Source organism: Mercenaria mercenaria, chromosome 17 (assembly GCF_021730395.1).
Source record: "Mercenaria mercenaria strain notata chromosome 17, MADL_Memer_1, whole genome shotgun sequence".
In the NCBI taxonomy this organism is placed as follows: domain Eukaryota; kingdom Metazoa; phylum Mollusca; class Bivalvia; order Venerida; family Veneridae; genus Mercenaria; species Mercenaria mercenaria.
In genome coordinates, this window is record NC_069377.1 from 62,460,125 (window position 1) to 62,479,552 (window position 19,428).

At 33.2% G+C, this 19,428-nt stretch overlaps 1 protein-coding gene across 2 annotated transcripts in view; it reads left to right on the plus strand.

The window, feature by feature from the left end:
* Positions 1-19,428, plus strand: part of LOC123536572 (vesicular glutamate transporter 1-like) — a 173,797-nt gene that overhangs the window by 46,542 nt on the left and 107,827 nt on the right. For both annotated transcript variants that reach the window (XM_053528375.1, XM_045319877.2), the window contains exon 2: positions 11,263-11,313. The gene's annotated coding sequence lies outside the window, so the exon portion shown is untranslated. The remainder of the gene's footprint in view (positions 1-11,262; positions 11,314-19,428) is intronic.

Here is a 19,428-nt window from a genome sequence, read left to right on the forward strand (position 1 = left end):
GTGGTGCATACTTTTTTCTTGCTTTTTTCTTATGTGTAAGAAATTGCATTCATTTCCACCGGTAAATCGTAAATTGTTGACTCGGCAGCCGACAACCAATTCAAACCGCCATATACCAAGAAACTCACTTCTATATTTGGAAATCAAAACCACAGCCAAGATTCAGTTTAACTTAGTCTGTTCATATAGTGCAATGAAAAGTGCATCACCACCATCCACTTCCCTAGCAGCGGTTGATTAATTAAACTTGAGTTGAAATCAATTTTCATGTCCAGTAAAAAAAGTTGCAGACGATGGTTGTCATTAGTACACTAGGGTATCTGTGATCGATTCTAAGTCCTCCCCTGACGAACTTATCAATTACGTGAGTTTGAACCTTGCTCTGTTTTGTATCAAATAATGAATACGTACTTGCGGTGTGTATATTCGTTATATACAACAATTTCTTGCACAAGGGACTGGCGTTTCCGGTGATTTTACCCATGCCGGCAAAACCCATCTGGCACCCCCATGCCAGATGACTCTCGTGCTGTTAATGACAACTAGTTGTTCATGCATGATAAAATATTGTTTATGTAAACAACACGAAAACAGCAGGTACCTTGATAGTTTCTCTCCGTTCCTTATAGTATATTTCTCGATTCAAAATACGTTAGTTTACCGTAAGAACATAACGTTACGCTACAAACGATAAAACTAAAGTGAAACTTTGTTATTGTGCGTAACGCAAAACATCATGACGTCACTTCTGCTTACGGACATTAATTTCCCGCGCTCTGCTATAAGAAAGAGTGCTATTTCTATCTGTTATTTGTAAATTACGGTATGCAAGAAAAATAATCTGCCAGAATAAAATGCTAAACATGTATACGATATGAAAGAAAAAATATCAGTCATGTGTTTACGAATCGGATGGAAATATCCGTCCCTCGGCCAACTGTGCATGGGCGGTAATTCGGCAAGCCTCATTACCGCCCAATGCGCAGGTGCGCAGGTGCTCTTGGGACGGATATTTCTATCCGATTCGTAAACGCATGACATATATTATAAGTCTTATATCTTAACTGTCAAAACTATTGAAACAGTGAGGTATTGAAGAAAACTCGCTCCTTTACTAAAGCAATCAATTTAATCCCACCCATTTACTTTAGATTTAAATAGATGGAAGTACAAAAGATGTGTACACAAAATTCATATGCATGTAAAATGTAAAACATACAGGCAACGCTAATAAAAAAACGACAAAAACATGACTTACACCATTGTCGATTTTAAACTGTTAACTGCAGAAAACCTCAATCTTTATCTCCACCTTTTTCAAAATTTAAATAACAGCGTTTAAATTTCTGCATTAAATGTAGTATTCGTTGTATTCAGTTTGCGATATTTTTCTCTTCCTTCCTGTCTTTTGACTGAATGTCATGTATTAATACTTCAACACAGAATGCTTTATATCTAACTGGATTTACAATGCTTCTGACTACAGACAGATATTCTAGCTACATGATTTGTTATTGTAGTCTTTGTATTCGTTGGAAACGGACACTACCGTATTATTTTGTCGAATTTTGCCGATCTTTGTCTCTGTGAAACCTTGATAACTTCACAGTGTTTGTTAAATGAAAATACTTCAACACACAATGCTTTATATCTGTCTGGATTTACAATGCTTCCGACTACAGACAGGTATTCTAGCTACATGATTTGTTATTTTAGTCTTTGTATTCGTTGGAACGGACACTATTATTTTGTCGAATTTTGCAGATCTTTGTCTCTGTGAAACCTTGATAACATCACAGTGTTTGTTAAAATGAAAACAATTGTTCATACTATACTATATTGTTTCAATAAAATTCAAGTACCCTGTAGGATATATGAAATGCTTAGCATTACATCATTCTGATAATGATAGAATATGAATTTCTGTTAAGATGATATTTTCCTCTTTTTTTTCTTGCGGGAACAGGTAAGGATTTCCTTGTATAAGATCAGCTTATCTTTTCCCAGGCTAATGCTCGCATCGTGAAGTCATAAATTGGAGTCATAAACTACATGCGCGAACTTAAATTTTATAATGTCATAGATTTTTGCAAATGCAGACAAGAAAAATGATTTTACATTTCTGTCTTTGTAAGAACCCTCGGGATAGCGGACAAAAAAATGCATTGCTCTTTTCTGATCTTAAATGTTGTCAATACTGACACATGGAAGTAGTAAGATACTATATTCCGTTTACGAATTGAGCATCACGGAAGTATCATTAGTACTTGCGTGCATTTATATGACAGTTAATATCTTTTTTGGCATCGTTCTTTATACCGACCAATGTCCGTGAACTAAGCAATTGCTCGATATAAGCAATATAGCAGGATACTGTGAAAAATTGCAATTGCCAGGATGAACATATTAGAACATCAGTTATTCTATATCAATGTAAATGAGGAGGCATCCATTAGTTAGTCTAATCGCGGATTGCAATAAAAGCCCTTAATAAAAAAATAAACAGTGTTTCCTTTGATATGTATTAATGAGCATACTTTCTGTTTTTATTAAGTCAGAAACTTCATTTGTCAGTTTTTCTCCCTAAATCTTAATTTAGTATATTCTCTATCATGTAACTATATTGATGTATTGTACACAGGTTTTGCCAATTATTGGTAAACTGAAGGCAAAGCAGGTCAATTACCATGTTCCAAAACTGCGTACATGTAACATCTGTCATAACTGCCAATTTGGAAAGGTCAAATTTACCTTTTGCTAAAAAAAGCAATGTTCCATGTTTTCTTGTTGTATTTGTTAGTTTATTCCATTGCATGTTGTCTGTGGGCAGTATATGCACATTTTATCAATGTACATACATTTGTATGTGCTAATTCGCAGAAGTTACATATTTTGCAGTATATTTTAACCAAAAGAGAGTGCACCCAATTTTATGAATAAAGTATCATACTTTTAAAAATTAAGGAAACAGGTTTGATAAGAAAGGTGCTTAACATGAACTTGCAAACTCTATTTAATCTCTTATAAACGTATTAAGGTGTTGTACGAATACTTGAAACTATTTTCGAAAATATTGTTGGTATCAAACTATTATTTCAGTTTCCTGGAGCGTAGTCAGGTACGTCAATTAAATTGTCATCTATACATGAACGACGCCATTTCACAGAATGTTTTAACAAAGGAATTATTTGTCCATAAGTGTATTTGCAAGGTGTAAACATATATCTTATGAGTAAGTTGGCATTTTTTTTTTGTCCTTTAAGATCACAGAGTTCATTCAATATATTTTTATAACAGGTTTAATCTTAGCCCAGTGTCAATACATCCTAGTCTGCTATCATTTTGTTTGGTGGTGCTCCATGCTTCCAAATGAACTTCTAATACACTTATTTAAACAACAAATCTGAATTTTCATCACATATTTTCGGGTAGACGTACTCAGCATGTTATCTGTTTTTACTGTCTCTTTTTACATTGAAAACATATAATTATATTTGTTTTTGTTCGAAACAAATCAAACACAGTTTGTCGGACCATGTTGGGGTAAATTGAATGAGGATGGGATATCTATCTTTGGAATTTAATTAGTCACTCTGAAGACAAGAATAGTCTAAAAGGAGAACATTTGGAAGTCTTGAAAACATTACTTGTGATTGTAATCTAGGGGTTCAGACATATCGTTCAGGGCACCTTACACATTAAATCAATTTTGCAGTTCTCTCTTTGGCATCCTGAGATAATATAATTTGCCCGGTAACTTATCCTACATTTTAAGAAAAGTCATCTATATTGCTATCCGTTTGGTGTGGTTATTCGACACTTGTACAGCTTTCTAGGTACCTATGACATACGATATTCTGTAAAGAATCTGGTGGAAGAGAAGAGACAACTGCTTGGGATATTAGTAGTACCATGTACTTTTAACGCTCACACTTTATTTCAAAATTTACAGTATGTTTGGTGTTTTGTATTTTACATTCTGTCAGTCATATTGAAACGAAGAACATTATAAAAAGTATCAACAATAGTTTAGACAGACTTTTAGTACTTGACATTTCTGAGCGTGGAGACGCACAGATCTACCAAAACGACAAAATGTAAATGTTGACGTTTCGGTTTGATTGAGTCTGCTCGCGGAAGGTGATCAAATTGCATGCTCCCGTCCAAGTCTAACATTCTAACATCAGGTTGAGCAAAACTCAGTGACATCCAAAGTTGGATGTGTTCCTATGGCGATGTACATGGAATCTTCAATTGTATAAAGGATTGAAATCTCAAGAAAAGCGGAGTATGGTCCCAGGTTAAAGCCATGGGATTGTTATTTACTAGATAACAAAAGGCAAAACTCAACAAATTAGAATTAAGAGAAGGGTCCGAGGTTACGAAACCTGTATATCAAAGAAATTGTCAAAAGATATATCCAAAGGGTGATTATACAATACCTAAAGCTAAAAGCAATTAGAGTATTGAAACCACCCAATCACAACTACTTAAACTTGAAAATGCATTTCACACTTGACAAAAATAAACATGCTTTAAATGGCCTTAGATTTATTTAGAAGTAAAGTACAAGATATAAACATTAAACAAATTATTATCTATAAAGGTCTAAAGTTAGTAAAAGGTAGCAAATCATTTTTTAGATCTTTACTATTAATATTACAATCATAAAGATTCTCATATTTAATGCCAGTCACTAGTTGCTTGATTTTCAACTTCAAGTCTTCAAAGGTACGAGTTTTCGTTCTTATCTAGCATTTACATTTTTGCCAATTGTCTATGTTGAATTTCGTTCGTATCGATTTAACTCTGAAATGCAATTCAAAATGTTCTGAAACCCGGAAGCTCGATTTCCGACGTTAAATTCATTTACAATTAGTTTGAACGGAAATAATCAATTTTCATTAATGGAAAGGAAATTTCTAAATCATATTTTCTTTTTGAATACTCGCTTTGACACTGACAAAGAGTATGTATATGGTAAATATACTCGAAGTTAATGTGATATAAAAATTGGCATTTGTCATCATGCTTAACTTAAAAGATACTGAAATATACAGATGGATGATATTTATTGTTGAGCACTCAATGCAATTTAATTTGAGATTTTATTGATTACAATTAATGGAAAATTTCTAAAATTATTCTAAAAAAAAAACATAATGCCAGAATACCAAACACTTTCTCTTTATCCTTTAAATAGATGCAATGTTTATATAAATGTTTAATAACACGATTGATTAATACTTATATGATACCAATAACAATAATAAAATGTCTATATTTCAACATATATCATATATGGTTACATCTGATGAATGAATTGATGCGGTATGTCATAAAAATCTGATGCCCAGTCATGTGGTAGAGTTTGAAAAAGGGTCGATGTTACCCGCGCTGACATGATCCGCATGCGGATATCCGGTGATCTCCATTTTCTCGTTTGTTACTTCCGTTGTTCTCCCTTCTAACTTCCGACGTTACCGTCCCACACTGCTATAAATCAGTCTGGTTCTGCAACCGATTCTATTCTTGTAATACATTTATATCTCTGCAAACATATTGTGTTTTGTAACTTCACATTTCATTATGCTTATGGTCGTCTGGGGCTAACATACAATTACCGTGTGCATGTCAAAATACAGTTTATTCCATTTGAATTTATTGTAGTAGATGTTTCATCACTTTACAAAATATTTCATTGCATCTTTTCCTTTTACTGAAACCTATTTATTATATAGTATGACTTGATATAATTTCAGAGTTGCATGTCTGAACTTATAAGTAAGAGGAAATATCGAGCTTAGCAAAAACAGTCAGAGCCAACACATTGCGTGGTAGGCTAACTACAAACACTTTTTTTTATCAAACGAAAACAGACAAATTGCTTGTATTATGTGATTTGTAGGCAGTTTTATGGAAATAAGGTACGATACCCTCTTCTGAATTCCTTAATAGATGCTATTGGCAAAATTAATGTTTAAAACTACGCATATGATATCAATGAAAATATAATTACTTATGTTTTTATTTTGTAAAACACTATACTTATCAACTCTGCTACTGATTACAAATTATAACTGTCGGTATATAAACGATATTTCAAAAGTTTTCTTTCAGATAAAACGCCAGGGATATTTTTTTGAAAAATTAAAGCTAACGTTGCATGACAAAAAGGTACAAATAAAGAATACATATGTTAAAACGTTTCCGCCTTTTATACGTCATCTGACGACATCGGGTAAAAGTAGAAATAGCGATTCCGTGGCAAAGCTAAATCAAAATGTATCGAGCAGCCATAAACCGAAGCCTGTAGGATAGTCATTGTTTAATTATTTATTTCGGTGAGAACTGAAGGAACCATAAAAACTGAGGTTCAGAACGGAATGATACAATTACTTATGCATGTATGTTCAAAAATAACTTTATATGATCTTTCAGAAAGACCTAATTGATTAGACCGCTGTTGGTTTGCTACCTGCTTGAACAATTTATAAAGCCTCAAACTAATCATTTATTCAAAAGAAATAAACCCTGGCTTCAGATATTCCTTCTCCTGTCAATTTTAGCATTTGAATTATGGAAGCGGTTTTATCAAAAAAAATATACAGATTTTGACTGCAAATCAGCACTGAGTTTGTTTATGATGTTCATTGTCATTGGATTACACCTATTACGAGTAGTAAATGAAATTGCCATCCAATTTGCTATCGTGTGTTTCGTAATATGATTATAAGCACTTTGTATGGAAGTGCATTAGCGACTTTTTATAGTTAGTTCCTCGATAGAACAAAGATATTCTAATATATCTACTACTAAGCAACGTAGTTTGCCATAGTTTAATGTTGCGCCTGCTTTATGATTTGTAGATGTACGCAACTCCTTCCAACAGTATAGTTTTCACGGTAAAACGTTAATTGTAAACTTACGTTTTAGACAGAGGCCATCACTCTGAAATTTGTCTCTACTTGAGCTTGAGGAAATATCATGAATTATACAAAATTTGTAAAAATACGACACGGTAAAATTTGTTTAAATTGTGCATACAAGTCTCTCACTGGATACAGTATAATGCTGTAAGATTGTTTTGAACATCTGAAATATTCACCATTAGGTGGGTCATACCTTATGTCTTCGCCATATGTCTTTAACCCTCGGTTATGTTGAACAGTAGCCTAACATAAGAGTCGCAAAAAGCTGACCTTAAAATATTTTCGGTGGAACAATGGTTGATTGAATGTTCTAGCCACACAACTATTTCGTAAAAACATGTGTCATGTATTTAGCTGGGAAAAGTTGCTTAGTAGATACTGTATTTCCCTCCAGTTGACATTAAAGTGTCATAATATAATCAGCAGCCTGCATCTTTTGTAAAACGCAGTAGTAAATTACCATGGAAACTACATTATTTCTTCCTAAAATATGCAACAGCAAAATCCTACAATCAGTCTGTCGACGAGGAGAAGAAAATCAATGCCAATAAAGTAATGAACTGTCTTAAAATTTAAGACACTCCTCGTAGAAAATTAGATAATAACGAGTTAACACCGATTTTAAAGTACTGTTCAATTTCTCTGTGGTTATTGTTAAATGTTGCGCAACAGACCTTGTTTTGTACATTAAACTAGACTGTCAATCAAACAAGTGAACTTTTCCCAGTGATCAACGCATCTGAAATTTTATTCCGTATCAACGTTTGTTCATTATAACGAAGTTTTGTCAGTTAAGTTAAATCACAAATTAGTTGGTATGTGAAAAAAACCAACATATATACTTTGAAATGTATTCATTCAATTTATTCTGTTATGTACCAGCTGTCTCTATGTCTGAGACTGCTTATATTTTGCTTTGTTAAAGTAAAAGTTACATCTTTTTGGCTGGGGAATGTCAATGTGTTTGTGTGTGAGGTTGGGGTGTGTGAGTGTTATGTACATTGCTGCATTCCTTGAATCGTCTCATCACTATTCATCTTAATGCTAAATTTAAAGTTAATACCTTGAATAGTTGTGCTTTGGACACAGTTGACATTTGAACACAATTTACGACCTTGGCCATAGATTTCCGTTAATTCGTTTTTCATGTCGTCTTTTTGCCACCTACCTCAGTCTATAGCTTGAATGGATATTTAGTCATGCTCCAGACAAGAAATAAGACGGACAGAAGGACAAAATGACAGACAAATAGATGGACAGGTGGACAGACGGACAGACTCACTTGCTATTATTTTCCAAAACAGGCGTATAAAAATGAACACATTATGTTGATACAGTCAGTGGTAAAACACAACAGGAATGTTTAAACCGGTCAATGGTGCATCGCTCTTATCCCAAAGTTTCGAAGTTTCAAGGTATTGCAAATTAATATTATCCCCTCCCCGCTAGTTTAATACCTACCCCACGTAATAGCAACAAAAGGCACGATGTAAAATGTAAGCTTTGAAGACAGAGCAACAAGATAAACACCATTAAAAGGCTCAATGAAATAGGCAGTAAGGTAGGTAACAAACTGACGCAGTCCCAGTGGTCTTTAAAAATATATGCTTATCATGGAATCTTCTATACATTCTGTCAGACAAAATAAAAGAGGGAAGCGCAACGTCAAGGTGTGAGGAATTCCAAGCAGGCAATATGTCTTAAAATAGCTTCATAACCTTTTTTAAACTTTTACTAAATGCGTACAATAAAAAAAACGAGTATTTTCTATTTTGCTTGATTTTTTCTAATAAACGTTATCTACTTTTATTGAAAACGACAAGTGATACAGTTTTCTTGTGTTAAAACTCGGCCATTCCTGCCAGAGACAAACACCATTCATTTAAGTCTGTGTCGAGAAGTAATCGAATGTAACTGCGATATAGTAATCAAGACAATATATCATACAAATTTAATTAGCCACCCTGAAGACGAGAACTCTCCAAAATGGAAACATTAAGGCGACTGAAAACACGTTACTGATGATTGTAATCGAAGATATCCAGACAAATAGATCAGGGTGTCCTTTTCATTGATTCTGTTACTTACTGTTTTACGGTTACCTCTATTACTTCTCGTAGGATAACTGTATTTTATTGATATGTGTACACTACGTACGTTTCGTTCAAATCATGTGAACAAGCAGGCTTATCTGACGCTTATATACAGATAAACAATAAATCAACAAAACGAACATTACATAAACACCTCAGCCATCATCGTAATATAGTATAGTTTAGTATAAAATATATTTCGCTGAATTATATCTGAATCATAAACTTAACTTTCAATTCAACTCTCAATTGTTCGAAACATTATATTTGAGCAAATCCATTGTCCTGACAAAACTGACAATTCCATTGTAAATGCTATTAATCAAGTGATGCGGAAATAGTTTAATATTGTCATTATCTAAGACTACTTTTCAAACTAGAATCTTATTTTCATGAATTTAACACAACGTACGATATATAAGTTTATCTAAACATTACAGTTGATTCAAATTGTGTAAAAGCTTCATGTTATTTAAAACAATTAACATTAGCAAAACCAACAACAACTAGCAAAATACAGCACAAGACTCCGCCTTCGATATTGTATGTGACCGCCATTGCCTTTAATAAAATGAAACAAATTGCTGTTCCGTAATAATTATCAAATTCTTTATAAATCTTTGGTCGATCTTTGTCTTTTCAAAAGACAATGTCCTAATGTTTTAAATGGTAGAGTGACTTCATGCAAAAAGTTTGATATCCAATGGCTACAAAAATTAAAACTTGTCTGGATCTGGTAAAACTTGTTCCATACCGCCGTATGAACACATCTGCGGATGTCTCATAATTGATTTTTATACTTGTAGCATGTGTAAATGTTGAGTTCTGTTCAACCTGCGGCTAGAGGGCGCGGACGGTAGCATCCATTTCAATTATAATAAGCCTGGCGGGGGGATTAGCCATGTGTAACATAGCTCTTGTTTAAACTTGTTTATTTTTTTTTCGCTTTTAAACCCACATAGGGTAAGATAAATGTATTTTGGATTAACAATACCACGTTAGTATTTTTTCATGTGCGATCTTTGGCTCAATCCTTTCCAGTATCAAAAAGAAGTCTTAATAATAATCTGATTTCATTATGATGCTCCGCCCATTGTCCATGTGGTTAATACAAAATATTGTTATTATAATCTCGTTTTTTATAATATAAATTAAACGTTGTGTAGTCTGTGATATTTTCGATATCAATTTCTTTTGCCTTAAAAGTTAAGAGATAGACCCTAAAATTTTCAATGATAGTAATACATTAAATAAAGTCTAGAAATCGATTTCCAAGTCCTTGAAATAACCAAAAATTATTTCACAAATGTGAAGTTTATGATAGTTTTGTTAGTATCAATAACAGAAGTTTTGATTTTTAATTTAAAGGTGTGATCCACAAAGAATGACAACTCTTGCCTTGGGCTAGTACTTATAAGCAGAGATATCTTAGTTTACTTCCCTTGCAATTACACAATTGAGTGGAAAATGAAAACTGTTTTAGACACAATATCATTTTTTTTGCACAACAAAAAATATTTAGGATTTATTCATTTGTGTTTGATTTACCCCTCAAAACATGGTTCCTATGATTTTGTCAACTTACATATGGTAAAAAATTAACTTTTAACAAGCCAATAATAAAATGAAGTACCAGTAAGTAATTAATAGTGCAGATAATACAGTTTTGATTGTATCAAAATGTCACAATAGAAGCACTTTTGTAATACAGAGCGCCTGGTAGGATTAGTAAAGGTGCAATTATATTGATCTCTATTCTCTATGCCTAAAAAGTTCAAGTGATATTGTGACAAACTCATCTAAATAACTGGTACAATATGAGGTTAATGTTAATTAAGATGATAATTTAGTACTTCGAACCACGAGAAATTTTGATACAGGAAAAAATGTCATCTAACAGCAAATGTTTAACCTACAATATTTTCAGTATGCCTTTGTAGTGGTGAAACCCTTGAACACTGCTTCAAAGGGCTTCAAAGCTCACATAGATCAAACTATCCTTGAATTAACATTGCAACATGAGAAAGAGCTTGCATGTCATTTGATATACATGTATAGAATGTTAAACTTTACTTCTCAAATGACTATACAACTCTCTTTGAGGTTAATATCGATTTAGTGTCCAGATGTAATATAACAGTTGAAGAAATAATAGTCTTCACTCATATATCAAATGTTTAGTATTTGTGATTGTCACATTAATGTGTATAATAAATACTTCTTGTTTCTTATTTCAGTAGTTACATCCTCCACCACTTGGGGACTTGTTTAGATCTGCCAAAACCCTGGTAAGAATGTGTTGTGTTAGTTATTATAAGTCTTATCACAAACCTTTCAGAATTATCCTGCATTAGACATTCTTATTTTAGAAAAAAAAAATAAACGTCACGTCAGAAATTATAAATTTCTTACCGCATGTTTTTATTATTGTGCTTTGTCTATGGATATCTTCGTATCCAACTATTTGATACAGCTTCATTATTATTCAAATAAGTTGTGTCATTGAAAAACTATTGGTAAATAAGGGTGATCAATCGCCTTAAATAAACTTTTTATGAAAAATTCAGCATATTGTCTAATAAATTAAAAACTTCAACAAACATTTTTCTTTAAATCACATTTTCTATGAAACATGTCCATTTACTTAAAGTGGTCTATTGTAAATACAATATTTAATCTTTAGATATTTACTTTATATGTAGAAAATTCTCATCAAATATATTTAATTCAACTAAGTATATTAATTTATTCTTTAAATCGAGCAATATTCACCATTGGAAGTCATGCCGTAACAGTCGAATTTTGAAAACCTTCCAGTTTTTTTAGTTGTAGTACACATTTATACTTTGGTTAGATATACATGTATAATGTCTGTAATATTTTATCCTAATGCATAGTACTGATAATACACATAAAGGTGTTACTTCAATGTTTCCATATACTAGTAATAAATGTAGTAAGTGTTAATATTTTATGAAATTCGGATTTATCATATCTTTAATTCAGGTTGATTCATTTTTTCTTATCTGTGAAAGGTTTACAAAACAGAATTTAGGTGTGTCCATAATTTTAAAATATTTTATATCGATATCTTCATAAATTTGATATAAACAACTGTAATGTATTTCTGTAGCATTTAGTTATTTGCATACATGTACTCGTATAAGCATAGTATTGCTAAATCTCAAAGATTCCTGGTTAGTTTAATGTACCTGTACAAAGAATTGTCACCTTTAAGCAATCTTTTAGAAAACATCCCTCTTTGTTTAGCCGCACACGACTGAAGCCAATAACACCCCTTATCCATTATTGAATTGTAAATATACTGTTTGTTTGATTCCAATTCTGTAATTATAAATGTTGACTTTCAATATTGTCTTAATAGGACATATTTGTAATATGATAGAAACATATTTCCTGTAGTTGGAAATGAAAGTGGTGCGTAATGGGCGATTACGTCAGTCTGTTTTAATAAAAACAAAATTAGCATGATGTATTTAAGATTCCCATATCAAGTTTTGTATTTTGCTTTGCTGGATGTTAATAAAATCTATAAGATGAAGCTTAGAACGCAACAAAACAAACTACTAGCAAACTTGATTTGAAAATTTCTGTCCATGAGAGGTAATGAAATGGGCAACACCTTTAACTTCCCCAACAATGCTATAATACAGAAACATTCCATGATCCAAAGACTCTGACAGACTCCTTGACTTAGTTCAAGTCATGTGATCACCTTCCAGATTTCAACCGTGCGCATCTTTCTGTTATTATTGTAAAACAGACTTTCTATACAGTGAACTTAAACGTAGAGTGAATAGTCCAGTAGAACTTGGACTGAACCTTGCAATAGGGTATATACAAGGTATTTTTGTAGTTTCATGTTCTTTAGACTTCAGTAAATGAGAATCCACCGGATGACATCTTGTCATCTTTGGGGAATATTTTTTATTTAAGAAAATTAAAAATGGCCACCATCGTCAAAATTCAATGCTGTTCTTCTTGAAAACAAAGTGGGAAACTTTGTAGCGGGGTTTATTCAAGGTTCTATTTGCTTTATGTTATTCATTAGATGGAACATACACAGTATCTCATGACTTTTGCGAGATCCTTTGGCATTTTTCTTTTTATAGAATCCAAAATGGCTGCCATAAGAACCATACGTATTTTTCATATTGTATTTCAGTTGATTGCTTAGTAACTGATAAAGGTGTTGTTGTTATTTGCAATATCATTTTCGTAGAAATAACAATCACTTGAAGCAAAATTACTCAGAGAAAAACAAACACCATTAATACGTTACTAACAGATAGGTACAGGTACAGCAGCAGCAATGACAACAACTTTTCTAAACTTAAAAATGTAAACAAATTGGGAATAGAGAAGCGCAGTTTAAATATGTTAGTAAAATATATCAGAAAACTAAAATTGTTTAAACATTTATACACGTGTTTTTTGACCTGTTGTTACATCCGTAACACATATAAATACGTACGAAAGACCCGTGGTGACATTTCAACTTCATTATTTCACGATTTCTGCTTCATGATTTCACGATTTCCACTTCATGAATTCACGATTTCACGATTTCCGCTTCATGAATTCACGATTTCCACTTCACGAATTCTCGATTTCCACTTCACGAATTCACGATTTCACGATGGTGAAATCGTGAGTTCATGAAGTTGAAATCGTGAAATCGTGAATTCGTGAAGTGGAAATCGTGAATTCGTGAAGCTGAAATCGTGAATTCGTGAAGTTGAAATCGTGAATTCGTGAATTGGAAATCGTGAAATCGTGAATTCATGAAGTTGAAATCGTGAATTCGTGAAGTGGAAATCGTGAATTCATGAAGTTGAAATCGTGAAATCGTGAATTCATGAAGTGGAAATCGTGAAATCGTGAATTCGTGAAGTGGAAATCGTGAATTCGTGAAGTTGAAATCGTGAAATCGTGAATTCGTGAAGTGGAAATCGTGAATTCGTGAAGTGGAAATCGTGAATTCATGAAGTTGAAATCGTGAATTCGTGAAGTTGAAATCGTGAAATCGTGAATTCGTGAACTGGAAATCGTGAAATCGTGAATTCGTGAAGTGGAAATCATGAAGTGGAAATCGTGAATTCATGAAGTTGAAATCGTGAAATCGTGAAGGGGAAATCGTGAATTCATGAATTCAAGAAGTGGAAATCGTGAATTCGTGAAGTGGAAATCGTGAATTCATGAAGTTGAAATCGTGAAATCGTGAATTCGTGAAGTGGAAATCGTGAATTCATGAGGTTGAAATCGTGAAATCGTGAATTCATGAAGTGGAAATCGTGAATTCATGAAGTTGAAATCGTGAATTCATGAAGTTGAAATCGTGAATTCATGAAGTGGAAATCGTGAATTCGTGAAGTGGAAATCGTGAATTCATGAAGTGGAAATCGTGAAATCGTGAATTCATGAAGTGGAAATCGTGAATTCGTGAAGTGGAAATCGTGAATTCGTGAAGTGGAAATCGTGAAATCGTGAAGTGGAAATCGTGAATTCGTGAAGTGGAAATCGTGAATTCATAAAGTTGAAATCGTGAAATCGTGAATTCGTGAAGTGGAAATCGTGAATTCGTGAAGTTGAAATCGTGAAATCGTGAAGTGGAAATCGTGAATTCATGAAGTGGAAATCGTGAAATCATGAATTCAAGAAGTGGAAATTGTGAATTCAGGAAGCAGAAATCGTGAAATAATGAAGTTGAAATGTCACCACGGGTCTTTCGTAAATACGTTACCAAATTCAAATTACTTGCATTACGCAGAATTAAAATTCGCAAATGCCGATTAGTGATGTCATCGATATCATAAAACTACATATAAGGCAAGCAATTATCTCCATATCATTAGAAGAAATGTGAAGAGAAATAATGAGAAAATTGAAATACATTTGAGTCACGCCGTGAGAAGATAACATAGTGCATTTTCGACCAGCATGGATCCAGACCAGCCTGTACATCCACACGGCCTGGTCAGGATCCATGCTGTTCGCTTTCAAAGCATATTGCAATTAGAGAAACCGTTAGTGAACAGTATGGATCCTGATCAGACTGCGCAGATGTGCAAGCTGGTCTGTATCAATTTTGGTCGCAAGTGCACTATGTTGGTTTTCTCATGGGGCGGCTCATTTGTCAGTCCCTAACTTGAATATTGTTTGATTTTTTTCAACTTTATATAAATCCATTAGTTAGTAAAATTGAAATGGTACAAGGTATGTCTGCAACATGAAGGAGTGTTTACCAAATGATAATACTGTATTGAATCATCCCCCTTACTGTATTTTACAAAACCAAATCGAACCTAGTCCATGTATTCCATGTATTAACCGTGAATCTAAAATACCTAATTTAAAATTTAAGCACTCAACAATCTAAATCTGGGAAGTCTTCCTCAGACATGTACAGTTCAGCTCCAGTCTTTCTGCAAACCGAGTGGTCACTGTACCCATTAATGCTACCGGTATCCGTGTCCTATTTCACTGTTCCAGTATACATTTATAATACTGGATACTCAGTGAACCTATAAAGATAACTTTTATTAACTGCCATATACTTGTGCTTTCATAATGTCATCAGTTACGATTATTTCCAAGTATCACATGTGATTGATTTTTGGAAGTGTTATGTCATAGATATATGTTTTAAGAAACATTTCTAAGGAAACTAACACTGAATAATGAAAAGCAGATTGATTTTTCCTATATTCACTTCCTTTTTCGTTTATGGCATCAATGGGTATAAGCAGCCGGACTGCACTGCCATATACATTAGATGCAGTTTGTGCATATGAGATAAACATGATATTATCAATGATACGTAGACAATGATAACAAAACTAAAAGCATATTGTAAACCTAAGATATTGTTATTTTCAATTTTACGCCGATCAAGTCCCTTCTACTGTCACTCGATTTTGAAACATGCTAGATGGATGGAAAGAAACTACCGCAGAAATAAATAATGCTGTGACTTTAAATGAAAGTTACATAGTTATTTTCGGTAAGATACACATAACAAATCTTGTTATGCAATATTTGATATTTTGCAAATATCTTTAAAACTCCCAAAATGCATTTGTTTGTTAAGAAAGAACGGGAAATTAGATCATGGAACGAGTAAAACCTCAATTTTACTAGACTATATATATGTTGAAATGCAGAAAATATTTTAAGTAATAATATATATTACGACATTTTCACCTCATATTGTATCGCATGGGTCTAGAGTTGGTAAATATTTTACTGTCAAACATAAAATTTGTAAGTGGAAAGAACAAATAGCTCTGTATCATGTTATGGACCATAATTGCTGAAATACGATTGAAATAGAGTCCCTGCATTTTAAGGATAAAGGTGTATCTCAAGTTACCGGGGTAAGCTATCTCATATCAAGTTATCATTTTGAAGTAATACAATTACTAATTCACATTTGTATCGTTGTCATATAATAATTTGATGTACAAACTTACTGGAAGTGAATTGTGTGCACATTGTGTATAATGATAATTTAAGTTACCTTTGACTTATACTCATATCTCATCATTTTAATCAATTTAATCAAAGATTGACCATTTAATTCCATACATTTCCCTGTCCTGAAGGAGCAACATGTTGACATAAACTGTTATTGACAAGTTAACAGAATACGATACCTTAGCAATGAATATTAATTTCAACTCCGCATCGTACATTATTAAAACGAATATAGAAATTATATCCTGGAAGTACTTTACCAGTTTCTTGTCATGTAATATTATTCTGCTTATTTCACATTAATAAAATTGGTCTTGTGTAGCAATGAATATTAATTTCAACTCGGCATCGTATATTAAAACTGTTAAAGAAATTATATCCTGGAAGTACTTTACCAGTTTCCTGTCATGTAATATTATCAATGCTTATTTCACATTAAAACATTGGTCTTTTAAGTCGTTTTAAAGCCCGTCCACTTAGCTCAGCAGGTAGAGCGTAGGTCTAAGGATCGCGGGGTCGCGAGGTCGATTCTCGGGCGGGGCGTATGTTCTCCGTGACTATTTGATAAACGACATTGTGTCTGCAATCGTTAGTCTTCCACCTCTGATTCATGTGGGGAAAGTGGAAGTTACTCGCGGAGAACAGGTTTGTACCGGTACAGAACCCAGGAACACTAGTTGGGTTAACTGCCTGCCGTTACATGACTGAAATACTGTTGAAAAACGGCGTTAAACCCCAAACAAACAAACAAACAAAAGTTGTTTTAATGCACAAAATATTCATGTTTTCAGACTTAATAGTGTGCAAATTTTAAGAAACCATATCTACATAGAGGTAAAGAATATGTCGTAGCACAATTCTGGTAAAAAAATATTACGTTACCGTTACGCATGTGACATTTTTAAAGGACACGACACTCGATGATAATATAGAAATGCTTTACTGAAAGAGAAAAGTCTCTTGTAACTATATGTAGGAGAAATCCTACTTATCAAAAGCGCATACACTTAACTATCATGTAAGAAATACATAACTGGTAAGGTTTTGGGATCATTTTCAAACATAGTAATAATCTTTATATCTCTCAATAGTTTAACTAAACATTTAGTTAACATGCATAACTGTAATCACGTTTTAATTAAAAAGAACAACAAAAGATTCTATTACTTGCCTCTTGCCAAAATTATTTTAAAGGAAGGGAAAAGGTAACAAATCGTGTTATGTATGTCACATGGCTAATTATTACGAAAAACATTGACATTTTCAATCTCATTTAAACAGTAAAACACATACTTGCAGGAAATTTAGAAAATGTCACATTGTGTTCAAATTTTTATCATTTTACATTATGATATATTATCTTGAAATGTAATTTAGATTTTAAAAGGTTGTATCTGTAACGTATTTTCAAGGTTTTCAAATAAATGAAACACAACTGAATGTAGTAAAAAGAGTTTTAAACTTAAAAACATTTAAATATTTTGATCAGATTAAGATTGAAACATTCTGTGTTAGATGGAACGTCTTTAGAATTAAAATAATGCAAGGGAAATTATTTTGAAACTACCTTGATGTAAATTCTACAGGTACCTTATTATGAAAGGTTATTCATCATCAGATAAAGAGTTCTAAAGAAATATAACCATACATTCCTTATACTTCTATAGTCAGCTGAATGTTCGTAATTTCATAGTCATGTTAAATGTTTGTTTAGAACAAATTAGCACAGGAAAACATAAAGAAAGTATTCGTTTTATTATTTCTTTAATGAAAATTAGCACTTTTACATGGGGTTAAAGATCTGCTGATAAAAAATTTTCCCCAATGATGACAAGATGTCATCCGGCAGTTTCTTAATCAATATATCCTAAATGACAGGAAACAGCAATAAAACCTTGTATATACCCTACTGCAAGGTTCGGTCACTTTTCTCTGTTATTCTACTGGACTAGAATACACGAAATGGCGAGAATACCTCTGTCAAATTAGCTCGTGACCTTCATGTCATCTTGTCAGTTATAGAAGGTGATGATTATTCAGTTATGAATGACCTTCTCAGCATCCACAAAAACGTAGAGATAGACGGTCTACTATTTCTACACCGTCTGTCACTAATACAGAGAAGTGTCAATGCAAAATGGAAATCCAGTCTCTTATAGAGAAAATTTCATCTCTCCAAGCAGACATTTTGCTTTTGAAACAGAGACATGCTGCTACTGAAAATATTAGGATCTCAGAAACGAAAACTGTAAACACATGTACTGACAAATTGAAACAGGATTTATCCGATATGAAAAAAGAACTGTGTGATGGATTAAAAAATGTTCAAATGAATGTTAAATCTCTAGAAACTTTCGCCTCAGACGAATCAATGAAATGTAAAGATGAGTTAAATTCCAACTTAATGTTAAATCATTGCAACGAAGGGTATACGATGTTGAAGCTATAGCTGTACGTGCAGAAAAATCTGTTAAAGAATGTAACAATACATGCCAACGTAACAGGTTGCACGATTCAGACACGGGAATTAAACAACAAACAAATGCCGTATCACCTGAATTACCGGTGAATCCGCCACCAGGGGCATCAGACTGCGAAATTGTCCATGATGGCCGGTCCACAATACCTCCCCGTGATTCTGAATGTGTAACCTTATCTAAAACTGTTAACTGTCCGAGTATCCAGACTGAACAAAGTGAGCTTTATGCGACCGTATTAACGGCACCAGCCGACCGCGAAAACACCAGCACATGCCTAGCGCAAATACCGTCACATGTGACGTCACGTTCACACAAGAACCCGCGAAACTCACGGATTCAAAAAAGAAAGATAAACTTCGGAATAATTAACAAGGAAATTGCCGCGGCTAAAGACCGTCATGATCACGACTTTGTAAATAACTACAA